The sequence below is a fragment of the Salmo trutta genome, chromosome 37 (genome assembly GCF_901001165.1).
Source record: "Salmo trutta chromosome 37, fSalTru1.1, whole genome shotgun sequence".
Lineage (NCBI taxonomy): Eukaryota > Metazoa > Chordata > Actinopteri > Salmoniformes > Salmonidae > Salmo > Salmo trutta.
In genome coordinates this window covers 21,217,137-21,231,650 of record NC_042993.1, presented here as the reverse complement: position 1 = coordinate 21,231,650, position 14,514 = coordinate 21,217,137, and positions in this window count along the sequence as shown.

Genomic DNA, 14,514 nt, shown 5'->3' with positions numbered 1-14,514 from the left:
GCTAGGGAAACGGGCCTGCCTGCCTGCTCTGCTAAAAGAAGAGGGAGGAGCAGATGGGCCAAGAGTGGAGAGGAGAAAAAAACACTAGAAAATAAAGCACTGGCAGCTTTACAGATAACTCATCCAAAGGGCTTTGACTTCTCTAACACGGCAGATAGCAAACACTATATGATGCCCTGTCTCCTTATTAATTCAGCCACATGCTTAGATAACTAGCAAGTTAAACTTAGGCATCACATTAATGCCGAATTCTGAACTTTTCAGAGCAGAAAAAACAAAAGGCATAACAAATTATCTAAAATGATTGTTATTGTAATTTCTGCTTGGCACCAGACTAATTTTGTGCTTCAGTTGCGCTTCTAAACCCGGATGACAACGGGTATTCTATCAGCAGACAATGCTTTGACTAATGAGTAGCTACTTTCTTCAGTAAAATGTTCGATTTACTGTAAAGGAAAACATTAGGAAATGTAGCTGGCTACATTCTTTCTATGATAAACATTAATCCTGCAGTCTCAATCTTGGAGTCTTCTAAACATAGAGACATTGGTAACGTTGAACGTGATACATTATCATCCCTGAGCAGCAACAGGAATGTGTTTTGGAAACCCGCTGACAAAGGTATTGTTAAATAAAGACAATTATGATCAATTATGACCTTGAGATCATGTCCCAACTCACTAATAAGACTTGCTACACAAAGTTGGCAAGCAACCCTACCACAATTTTTAAGGATGAAATTTACTCTTTTCTCCATAACGCATTGGCAGAGGGTCATATCTCCTGTCGTGTCTCTAGTACGGTTAAATGAGAGGACATGCTATTTTCAAATCGATTACCTAACGTTAATTATTTGATTAAATTATTCACGCAATAACTAACTCATTAGGAATCCGGTGCACCACGGAAGCATTAGTTTATATAGAGCGGCTATCTCCCGATTGTCACGACTTCCACCGAAGGTGGTTCCTCTCCCTGTACGGGCGGCGCTCGGCGCTCGGCGCTCGGCGTCGCCGGCCTACTAGTCATCACCGATCCCTTTTTCCTTTTCTGTTTGTTTTGTCTGTGGTGCTTTCACACCTGTTTTTCATTTGCCTTCATTTCTGTTTGTATAATTACCCCTGTTTGCCTGCCTAGGTTTGTGCGGGATTGTTCTTGTGATGTTGTTCACTAAGGTTGTGCCTTATTGGTTCTCACGTATTATACATAGTGTATAAGTTTAGGAGCGTTGTGTTTTGTTTCCCTCCTTCCGTGAGTAAAGGGTTTTCTCTGTTGTTAAGAGCATTTGTTTTGGTATTGTACCTGACCTGTATGTTTGTGGGACTTGCCTATTAAATACGCATCTCGGACATCTCTGCTCTCCTGCACTTGACTCCTTCACCTACCTCTACACAATCCCGTCACACCGATTCCACTCAGTCTTATCTGAATGTCATAAAATTCTTGGTTATTTGAACAAACCCTGGCATAAATTATGAATCAGCAATATACAAATTGGCTTAATTATTTATTTACTAACTAACTAAATAAACACAGAAATACATAACAAACAAACAGGTTACTAACAATGATAGGAAAGTCCCTAGTGGGCTAAGCCGATATGATGGCTTGGTAGACAAAGGGAAGGGGGTGTGGACTGAAAAAGAGCGGGAAAGACAAATGGATTCATTACACACAGTTTATAATTAGATTAATTGAAATGCTAATCCTTTGCCCATAAAAAGACACTCATTTGAAAATAAATTGCAATTTATATTTACACCCGTATGCCGTTGTTGTCCGGTCCATCTGCTTGAGAGTTCATCAGAGTCTCTCTGGTTGCGTTTCCCCGAAGATCAAAGTCTTCATGGTGGTTAGTAGAATGAATACTTCAGAGTACTATTCGGGAATGTTCTCATAGAATAGATGTTTCGGCGGTTGTCTGTATTCTCGTCCTAGGTTTACGTAATTTCTAGCTGCAGACTAATACTTCGGGCGTTGAGAATTTGTCCCTTCTGTAGTGAATCGATAGTCTCAGAGTTGAATCATTTCCAGCCGTGTAGCCAATGCTCCACATGGTATAGTCTTGTCCTTTGGTAGAGTCATAGTTTAAACCACTTCACACACCAGTGTCACTCGGAATGTTTTGGTCTTAGAAATTCAACCATTTGCAACCTTAGCTTACACCTGGGTTTGCGTGGTCTAGTGTGAATTTCATCAAGAGTGGGTTTTATACGTTTCAGTAGAAAAGGGCGGTCCATGACGTCTAATGTCATGTCTGGGCTCACGGGGGTGTGGCCACTGACTAGTTAATCTTTATATTCTACCCGGTATTTACGACCTGAGGTAATACTTTCCTTCAGTCCCTCTTATGTACTGTCTTTCTAAGGTTCACAAATCATGAGAGAAGCCCCCTGGACAGCCTATTGTAGCATGCAATGATAGTTTAACTGAACCTATTTCCCATTATGTTGACCGGATCCTATACGTCCTATAGTGGTGCAATTGCCCTCATTCTTGGAAGACATGGGCAATTTCATTAAACAACTATCTGAACTTGAAATTGGGGATGGCTATTTGGATATTTCTCATCACCCTAGATGTTGTTTCCTTACATACTAATGTACCACATGACAAAGAACTGGAGGCTTTAAAGTTATTTTTGGAACGAAGAGGGGACACAACGGCCTCTAAATAACTATTTTTTGTTTGAAGACTGTTACTATTTACAAAAACAGGGAGAGGCTATCGGCTCCATTTTCTCTCCTGACTATGCATGTCTATTGTGGGTTATCTGGGAGAAAAGTTCAATTGGCACATTAACCCTTTCTCCCAACATATATTTATGTGGAAAATATATATTGATGATGTGTTTCTCATTTGGAATGGTCCCATCAATGTCTTTGATGATTTTCTTGCTCACCTTAATGATATGGTTCAATCTATCAAGTTTACAGCAGAGATTATTCATAGCAAGATATCCTACCTTGAAACCCTTGTGCGCCTTCACTCAGGGTCTTTGTCCACTACTTTGTACACAAAGCCTACAGACAACAACAGTATCCCACATTTCTGAAGAAGGGATTACCAATCACACAATTTCTGAGACTGAAGTGCAGTTGTACTACTAAAAACAGACTGAAAACGAGGCTATGCAAATGTTTAGACAGTTTTAGGCTCGCTCATACCCGAAAGAACGGATTGATGATGCTCTCAGTAGACTACGGCCCATTGATGAAACCTAAAAGTTAATAAATAAATAAATCATGAATGTGTCTGCACTACTACATATTATCCTTTGAGTGATGACGTAAGGGAGCTGATCCTGCTTGCCAAGATACTTTATCTGATCCTCCTCTTTATTCACACTACAGGGCTAGGAATGTCAGGGACTTCATTGTTCTGGCTGACACTCATGTCTCCCCTATAAGAAATGACAGAAGACTAGACGACTGACTTCTACCACTGTCCTAGTTGTGCTGCATGTAGGGATTCCTGTAAAAAAGTGAGCGTATTCAGCAGCTCTGCCGCTGGCAAACAATACACTATCAAACAGATCCTCACATGCAGCTCTTCTAACGTCATATACCCTATCTTTTGTCCAAGCAATAAGCAATATGTGGGCAAAACCTGTAGACCGATACGAACATGTATTATAGAACACAAGAGTGTTGTAAGGAGAAATTACCCTCAGTAACCCTATTGTATGTAATTTCTCAGAGGCCGGTCAGCCCATCTCTTCCCTATCCTTCTGTACTATACAGCAGATAAAACGTTCACGTAGGGGTAGCCATCTTGAATCAAGTCTTCTCCAGACAGAATGCAGGTGGATGTCCTATTTAAAAACTCTACACACATCAGGCATGAATGAAGAATTGTCATGGAAGTGTTTCCTGGAACTGGTTTATTGCCACGTATTAGTGTTCGATACCTCCATCTAGTGGTGTCTCTAACTTTCTACTCTTACAATCATGTGTTATTTATTCTGCGGAAACGTTCACATGGTACTGTATATGTATAAGCAAGAATTGATTGTTTCCCTGTCTGCTTTCGTATATTTCGTGTATCATTTAGATAATGCATTCTATTGTACTAGGTACTCGTTTATAGATTTTTATGATGTATTTTCTTGCCCAATCATGTGACATATGCAATTACCATTGAAATAGAAACCAGGTGTTTGTGCTGACAATTTACACTGATGGCCTGAGTCCGAAACATTTGTGTTTTGTTATCATATTTTATTTATGCACATTCTTGCACTATAATATATTATTTGGGCACCATGATGGTTCAATAAACATCTTTGTTTTACATTCAAGCCTCAGTTTTGGATTTAGTCCTGTTTACGATATTGTGTACATCTTTATTTCTTCCAGTATTCCTATTTTGACTCCTAAGCACCTGGAACAGACACTTTTCAGTAGTAAGGACCTTAAAAGAGCGCAGACGGATTTTCAAAAAAATGCATAATTTACATGTGTGGCTGCCAGCCAAATAGTGTTGCACTTCTGTTGTTATCTGATCAACATTAGATTTTCTGCCGAATGTGTTGCACTAATGTATTTTCTGTGAATAACTATAGTTACACATGCCTAATGACTTCAGTGAAGCAAAAAAACAACAACACAGTTGACATTCAATATAAAACATGGCCCCTGTCAATACATAGCTGGACTCACCTGCTCCTGCTTTCTCCCATTGCGCTATTTACAGACAAACACGTGACTCGCTCAACTGTTCTGGGTAACTTTGGTAAGCTTCATAATGTAAAATAATGTGACAGGTGAAATGAAGAGCGCGATCTGCTTCATCTCAAATGCATGCTTTTCAACCGTTCGCTGCCCGCTCCCGCCCGCCTGACTAGCATCACCACCCTGGACGGTTCTGACTTAGAATATGTGGACCACTACAAATACCTAGGTGTCTGGTTAGACTGTAAACTCTCCTTCCAGACTCATATTAAACGTCTCCAATCCAAAATCAAATCGAGAATCGGCTTTCTATTTCGCAACAAAGCCTCCTTCACTCACGCCGCCAAACTTACCCTCGTCAAACTGACTATCCTACCGATCCTCGACTTCGGCGATGTCATCTACAAAATAGCTTCCAATACTCTACTCAGCAAACTGGATGCAGTCTATCACAGTGCCATCCGTTTTGTTACCAAATCACCTTATACCACCCACCACTGTGACCTGTATGCTCTAGTCGGCTGGCCCTCGCTACATATTCGTCGCCAGACCCACTGGCTCCAGGTCATCTGTAAGTCTTTGCTAGGTAAAGCTCCACCTTATCTCAGTTCACTGGTCACGATAACAACACTCACCCGTAGCACACATTCCAGCAGGTATATCTCACTGATCATCCCCAAAGCCAACACCTCATTTGGCCGCCTTTCCTTCTAGTTCTCTGCTGCCAGTGACTGGAACGAATTGCAAAAATCGCTGAAGTTGGAGACTTTTATTTCCCTCACTAACTTTAAACATCAGCTACCTGAGCTGCTAACCGATCGCTGCAGCTGTACATAGTCCATCTGTAAATTGCCCACCCAATCTACCTACCTCATCCCCATACTGTTTTTATTTTATTTACTTTTCTGCTCTTTTGCACACCAGTATTTCTACATGCACATCATCATATGCTCATTTATCACTCCAGTGTTAATCTGCTAAATTGTAATTATTCGCTCCTATGGCCTAATGATTGCCTACCTCCTCATGCCTTTTGCACACACTGTATATAGACTTTATTTTTTTCTACTGTATCATTGACTTGTTTATTGTGTTATTGGCTTGTTTATTGTTTACTCCATGTGTAACTCTGTGTTGTTGTCTGTGTCACACTGCTTTGCTTTATCTTGGCCAGGTCGCAATTGTAAATGAGAACTTGTTCTCAACTTGCCTACCTGGTTAAATAAAGGTGAAATAAAAATAAATAAATAATAAATAAATAAAAAGTTGACTGCAGGTATTTACTTAACCCTCCTATTATGTTGCGGGTCAATTTGCCCCGTTTCCACTTTTGAGTTGTCTAAAATACTAGTTAACCTCTCTTTTTCTCCATGAAATTAAATTCCTTTTCCTCATTTAGGGTCATGAACCTAAATTCAAAATGTGGACACACTGATGTGTTGTGGAATGTCTGTGTAGATTGTGTATACAAACATGATGTTGTGGGTCATTTTGACCCGGATGCTTTCATGTGTATAGATATTTGCACAGGTCAAAAATTAACAATAGTCTTTTATGTATTTTGTTTTGACTGGTTCTAGATGCACTTTTATAATTATGTTTGTGAGAAAATGAGCTTTCCCAAGCTTCTCTTTCTCAGTGTGGAAGCAGGAGATCTCATTGACTACAGCTCAGCATTCAACACCATAGTACTCTCCAAGCTCATCACTAAGCTTAAGGCCCTGGGTCTCAACACCGCCCTGTCCAATTGGGTCCTGGACTTTCTGACGGGCCAGTGAAGGTAGGAAACAACATCTCCACTTTGCTGATGCTCAACACTGGGGCCCCAAAAGGGTGTGTGCTCAGCCCCCTTCTGTATTCCCTGTTCACCCATGACTGCGTGGCCATGCACGCCTCCAACTCAATCATCAAGTTTGCAGATGACACAACAGAAATGGGCTTGATTACCAACAACGACGAGACAGCCTACAGGGAGGAGGTGAGGGCACTCGGAGTGTGGTGTCAGGAAAACAACCTCTCACTCAATGTCAACAAAACAAAGGAGATGATCGTGGACTTCAGGAGAAAGTAGAGGGAGCAGCCCCCTATCCACATCAAAGGGACAGTAGTGGAGAAGGTGGAAAGTTTTAAGTTCCTCGGCGTACACATCACGGAAAAACTTAAATGGTCCACCCACACAGACAACGTGGTGAAGAAGGCGCAACAGCGCCCCTTCAACCTCAGGAGGCTGAAGAAATTTGGCTTGTCACCTAAAACCCTCACAAACTTTTACAGATGCACAATCGAGGGCATCCTGTCAGACTGTATCACCGCCTGGTATGACACATGACCGGGGACAAACTCCCTGCCCTCCAAGACACATACAGCACCCGATGTCACAGGAAGGCCAAAAAGATCAACAAGATCAACAACCACCCGAGCCAATGCCTGTTCACCCCACTATCATCCAGAAGGCGAGGTTAGCACAGGTGCATCAAAGCTGGGACTGAGAGACTGAAAAACAGCTTCTATCTCAAGGCGATCAGACTGTTAAACAGCCATCACTAACATAGAGAGGCTGCTGCCAACATACAGACTCAAATCATTGGCCACTTTAATAAATGGATTTAATAAAAATATCACTAGTCACTTTAAATAACGCCACTTTAATGTTTACATATCCTACATTCTCTCATATGTATATACTGTATTTTATACCATCTATTGCATCTTGCCTATGCCGCACGGTCATTGCTCATCCATATATTTATATGTACATATTCTTATTCCATACTTTAATTTTTTATTTTTTATTTCACCTTTATTTAACTAGATAGGCCAGTTGAGAACAGGTACTCATTTACAATTGCGACCCGGCCAAGATAAAGCAAAGCAGTGCGACAGAAACAACAACACAGAGTTACACATAAACAAACGTACAGTCAATAACACAAAAGAAAAGAAAAATAGAAAAATATATGTACAGTGTGTGCAAATGTAGAAGAGTATGGAGGTAGGCAATAAATAGGCCCTAGATGCGAAAATAATTACAATTTAGCATTAATACTGGAGTGATAGATGTGAAGATGATGATGTGCAAGTAGAGATACTGGGGTGCAAAAAAGAGCAAGAGGGTAACCAATAATATGGGGATGAGGTAGTCGGGTGTGCTATTTACAGATTGGCTGTGTACAGGTACAGTGATCGGTAAGCTGCTAAGACAGCTGATGTTTAAAGTTAGAGAGGGAGATATAAGACTCCAGTTTCAGAGATTTTTGCAATTCGTTCCAGTCAATGGCAACAGAGAACTGGAAGGAAAGGTGGCCAAAGGAAGTTTTGGCTTTGGGGATGACCAGTGCAATATACCTGCTGGAGCGCGTGCTACGGGTGGGTGTTGCTATGGTGACCAGTGATCTGAGATAAGGCGGGGTTTTACCTAGCAAAGACTTATAGATGACCTGGAGCCAGTGGGTTTGGCGACGGATATGTAGTGAGAGCCAGCCAATGAGAGCATACAGGTCGCAGTGGTGGGTAGTATATGGGGCTTTGGTGATAAAACGGATGGCACTGTGATAGACTACATCCAGTTTGCTGAGTAGAGTGGTGGGGGCTATTTTGTAAATGACATCAAGGATCGGTAGGATAGTCCGTTTTAGGAAGGTATATTTGGCAGTGTGAGTGAAGGAGGCTTTGTTGCAAAATAGGAAGCCGATTCTAGATTTAATTTTGGATTGGGAATGCTTATTGTGAGTCTGGAAGAAGAGTTTACTGTCTAACCAGACACCTAGGTATTTGTAGTTGTCCACATATTCTAGGTCAGAACCGTCCAGAGTAGTGATGCTAGTCGAGAGGGAGGCTGCGGGCAGCAGTCGGTTGAAGAGCATGCATTTAGTTTTACTAGCATTTAAAAGCAGTCGGAGGCCACGGAAGGAGTGTTGCATGGCGTTGAAGCTCGTTTGGAGGTTTGTTAGCACAGTGTCCAAAGAAGGGCCAGATGTATACAGAATGGTGTCGTCTGCGTAGAGGTGGATCAGGGAATCATCAGCAGCAAGAGCGACATCATTGATATATACAGAGAAAATAGTCGGCCCAAGATTTGAACCCTGTGGCACCAACATAGAGACTGCAAGAGGTCCAGACAACAGACCCTCTGATTTAACACACTGAACTCTGTCTGCGAAGTAGTTGGTGAACCAGGCGAGGCAGTCATTTGAGAAGCCAAGGCAATTGAGTCTGCCGATAAGAATGCGGTGATTGACAGAGTCGAAGGCCTTGGCCAGGACGATGAAGACGGCTGCACAGTACTGTCTTTTATTGATGGCAGTTAAGATATCGTTTAGGACCTTGAGCGTGGCTGAGGTGCACCCATGACCAGCTCGGAAACCAGATTGCATAGTAGAGAAGGTACGGTGGGATTCGAAATGGTCGGTGATCTGCAGGATGGATGCAGGTCTATAACAGTTTGGGTCTAGAGTGAAATGATCGATTATTGTAGATTTATCGGTGGTGACAGTGTTTCCTATCCTCAGTGCAGTGGGCAGCTGGGAGGAGGTGCTCTTATTCTCCACGGACTTTACAGTGTCCCAAACCTTTTTGGAATTAGTGCTACAGACAGCAAATTTATGTTTGAAAAACCTAGCCTTAAGCTTTCCTAACTGACTGAGTATATTGGTTCCTGACTTCCCTAAAAAGTTGCATATCGCGGGGGCTATTCAATGCTAATGCAGAACACCACAGGATGTTTTTGTGCTGGTCAAGGGCAGTCAAGTCTGGGGTGAACCAAGGGCTATATCTGTTCTGTGGCATGCTTATATAAGGTGTGTATAAGGTAGTTGTGAATTTGTTAGATTACTTGTTAGATATTACTGCATTGTCGGAACTAGAAGCACAAGCATTTCACTACACTCGCATTAACATCTGCTAACCATGTGTATGTGACCAATAAAATTTGATTTGACACATTCATTCAAAAATGAGCTCCAAACAGAAAATGCCTGTTTGTGAGAAAGGAAATATGTTTAGCAAATAGTTCTTAAATATAGAGTTTTTTAAATCAAATGTTGTTGTATTTCTTCTTTCTGAAAGGTCTGACAAGACAAAATCAAGTTGTCTGTTTTCATTTGATTATTTGACTCTTGAGTGTGTTTAAACTGTGCAGGTCAATCTGACCCATATCACAATGGACGTCATTTTTTTTCAGCAAAGCACAAGGGTTAAAAAGTAGCAAAAAAAGATTAAAATGTTTTGAAAAACTTCAAAGAAATAGTTTCAATGGTATTGATTGTAGCTATGTGCGCCGAGAGTCAGGAAGCAAGTTCATGGAGTGAGTGTTTTAATAAATAAACACAACATAATAAGAACCACGAATGCAAATACAGGAACAGAAACAATAACGTCTGGGGAAGGAACCAAAAGGAGTGACATATATAGGGAAGGTAATCAGGGAGGTGATGGAGTCCAGGTAGTCTGACGACGTGCAGGTGCGCATAACAATGGTACAGGTGTGCGCCATAACGAGCAGCCTGGTGACCTAGAGGCCGGAGAGGGAGCACACGTGACATTGATGGTATTGAAAAGCCATCCCATGGCTATTTCCAAATACCCAATATACGGTATACTGCCCAAGCCTTAATCCGTATCTGGACATAACAGTAGCCATGGTTGTTTTTCTTCATAGTGTGTATTTTAATTGTACTTAATAAAACAAGATGTCAAAAGGTTAAAAAAAATCACCTCTTGAAAGTTGTCTTGAAGTGAACACTACCTTGAAATGAATACTGCCAAAGGCAACGCTATGGCCACACCGTTTATGCTGTAAAAAGCTCTAAATGAAACCTAATTTGCCAATCTTGTGAGGACAATGCATCATGTATGAAAAGTCTTAGCAAACACATCAGAGGAAGTACATTTATTGTAAAGAGTCTGCAAACTTCTATTTTTGATTAGTGCCTTCAACACCATATTGTATGGTGATGAGAATGTTTCATGTGCAAAGATTATAGTTAGCAATAGCCTAACCGATTTTACAACAAACTGAAATTGAGGTCTTTCCAAGGTAGAAAAGTAATTGATTACTACAGTATAACTTTTAATTCCTTCAAGCTAGCCTCTTTACCTCTCCCTCCGGTAATATCAATAAGTGTCCTAACTTAAGTATATTTTGTATACTGTATGCAATTTTACAGTTTGCTGACATGTTTTAAAATGGCTTAGTTCTCTGTACTTTTAGGATGAAAAGTTTAATCAAATGAATGTAGTAAGTTGTGTGTTAAATATAGTTCATGGGTTTATTAGCATATTTCCCAGTTGGATTGAGCGAAATCTGATATTTTATGGGTTAATTGAGACTACCACATAATTGAGCCTACCACATTGGTGTTGATTGGTGAGATAATGCTGCTGTGCTCAGCGATGTGTAAGCTATCATTTAGCCAGTATGATAAAAATAAAAAATGACTGGATAATTAATCTAGCAAGTCATCAGATAATATTTGGGAGTTCTATATAATGTACACTGAACTAGAAATATATAGGTAACAAGAAAGACATTTTTTAGTTCCATTAACTAAAATCTGAGTTTATCATCAGACTCAGGATAGATACGTTCACTGGACTTAATCAGACTTAATCGGACTTAATGGTTACATAAGTTCACCTTACTTAAGTTAATTACAGCAATTGGTTTCCATACTTAAAAAAAAGCCAGCTTATTTGATTTCACAGTACCTACAGAATGATTAAAAAGTTTATACTCCACCTCATACTGGGAATGCCAGGTCTCATTTATGCTGTCTACATAATGTTGCTTGTTATACAAAACTGTAATGCTTAATTGTGCAGCCCTTTCCTGCAGTCAAATGACCTAGTAGCCTCATGGGTGGAATGTTATTAATATTTTTCATAATTAATAAAGTTTATTTTTTAAAACCTGCAGAAAATCTGGTGTTTATATGTCAAACGGTTTTGTTATATTTCAGTCTTCTGCGATGTGTATAAAGTGTAATATTGGAATGCAAACTCAAAATGTAATACACTTCAAATCTGTCACGGCCTGATCTGTTTCACCTGTCCTTGTTATTGTCTCCACCCCCTCCAGGTGTCGCTTATTTTCCCCAGTGTATTTATCCCTTTGTTTCCTGTCTCAGTTCATCTTGTATGTTTCCAAGTCAACCAGTGGTTTTCCGTTCTCCTGCTTTTTTGCATTCTACTTTTTCTAGTCCTCCCGGTTTTGACCCTTGCCTGTTTCTGGACTTTGTACCCGCCTGCCTGACCATTCTGCCTGCCTTGACCACGAGCCTGTCTGCCACTCTGTACCTCCTGGACTCCGATCTGGTTTTGACCTTTTTGCCTGTCCACGACCATTCTCTTGCCTACTCCTTTGGATTAATAAACATTGTAAGACTCCAACCATCTGCATTTGGGTCTCTCCTTGTACCTTGATAAAATCTATATCTGACATGGTACAGGTGACTTCTTTTTTTAAAGACCATAACCCTGTGTGTGAGGTGTATACTTTTGTTTCGAAGTACATTTGTTTAATACTACCAAGAAACACTCTGTGACCCTGATTTAGTCCAATACAGTAAAAGGATAAATCTCCCTGCAGCAAACATTGCCTTTCGTGGAACCCAGTCTTATTTGGTGAATAACGCTTACACAGGTTATAGTCTTGCCTTATCTGCGGGTTTTCACTACTTGCTTGTATTTTATTGATGAATTAAGGTCACTAATTAGTAAGGAACTCCCCTCACCTGGTTGCCTAGGTCTTAATTGAAAGGGAAAACTAAAAACCAGCAGCAACTAGGCCCTCCAGGGAATAAGTTTGACACCCCTGCTCTGTGTTTCTTTGACATTTCATTTTGATCACACACATCACAAAAGCTAGATGAATTTCTACACAATCATGTAAATACAGATATATAATTAGACATGCTTTGTTGTATTTCTTTGAATAGAGTAATAATCTGATATGGTTCAATGTATTTTACAAGTTTACACTCTTAGAAAAAAGCGTTCCAAAAGGGTTCTTCGGCTGTCCCCATAGGAGTACCCTTTTGGTTCCAGTTAGAACCCATTTTGGTTTCAGATAGAACCCTTTTAGGTTCCATGTAGAACCCTCTGTGGAAAGGGTTCTACATGGAACCCAAAATGGTTCAACCTGGAACCAAAAGGGTTCTTCAAAGGGTTCTCCTATGGGGACAGCTGAAGAACCCTTTTATTTTCTAGATGGCACTTTTGTTTTTAACCGTGTACTCTACTGTTCTATTGCAGACTCTTACTGTAGAATAACTTATTTTTTCCAGCAGGTAAATCTCTCACTCTGAGGTGGACATCAGGTGAAGAAGGACATTATGTGACTGGGGTTGTATCAGGCCAGAACAGAATTCTAACTGGAAACAGGATGCACTTTATGGTAGATAAATTACAAGATTACGTTATTCTACTGTTTATGAATTGAATAGCTATGATGAGTACTCTCTCATCTGTGCCCCTGGGGCTTGAGCTGACTGTTGACTTGGTGATAAAACCTACAGCTGGCATTCCATAGATAAGATGTGGGGTGTGTGACCCAAGATAGAGATAGCCTGGAGGAATAGAACAAAACCCACATTGTGTTTAATCATCTGCAGGGGGGACGGGGGACGGGGACCAGCCATGACTAAGCATTTTTGGGTCTCCTATGTTTTTTCATTAAAGGTTAAAATCTCGGAAACACACTTTAGAGTGTGCTTTTGACCAGTTTCATTATTGCAATAATGAATAGATATTAAATAAAGATGATTGTTTGAAGAAATGACAAAGTCTCTGTCAGTACAATGAATTTCCACGGCAAACTGAGCTCAATTTCGAGTGTCATAGCAAAGGGCCTGAATACAAATTGTGATATTTCTGTTAATTTTATACATCTGCAAAAATGTTTTAAAAAAAAATGTTTTCGCTTCGTCATTTTGGGGTGTTGTGTGTAGATTTATGAGGAAAACAAGTATTTTATCAATTTTAAAATAAGACTGTAACGTAACAAAATGTGGAAAAAGGGAAGGGGTCTGAATACTTTCCGAATGCCCTTGTATAACACTGTCTTTTTCATTCTCACATGCACACACGCACATACACACACACACACACACTTGGTCATGTAATAGTGTGGATTGCAATTTCACCAGGTCTGCAGATGTAAGGAAACCGTTAAGTAATTTATAAGGCTATTTAAGTTGGACACCTACTACAAATCTTATCGAATCATCAATCGCTGTAGAATATCTGAAGTGGAATAAGAATACATACAGTGTATAATATGTCTGGTTCCTGTATGCCCTTGAGATTCTATGTGTAGTAATGTTAACTACACTGTTGCAAGTTGAACATGTGTAGATGTTTCCTGTTATTCCCTTCCATATCACTATATCCTGATTGATGGTGTAGGTTCCTTGTCAATCATTGGCTTATTGGTGAAATCAGCAATCAGACAATATCTTCTTTGAGTAAATTAATCAAACATTTATTAATGCAATTGCAGACAGAAGTTGACAACGGAAACACAGCTTTTATGTTTAAGAGTAAGTTGCTGATTTTAAACATGTGATCACTACCTAGTAGTATGAGCACCTACGTCAATGTATGTGTGTATCAATAAGCTGAGGTTACCTTATAAGGCAACCTTGTACAGTAGCTTCTCTGAATTTATTAGCATTTATTAGCATTGTCCACTGTCACACAAGATCAAAATGTCAAAACCACACAGTGGTTACTTCTCTTTATCTAGTTTCAATCTGACTCAGACCTAGCCTGCAAGCACACTCTCGCAACAGCCAGGGCTTAACCACAAAGACTAATATACAGTTGAAGTCGGAAGTTTACATAC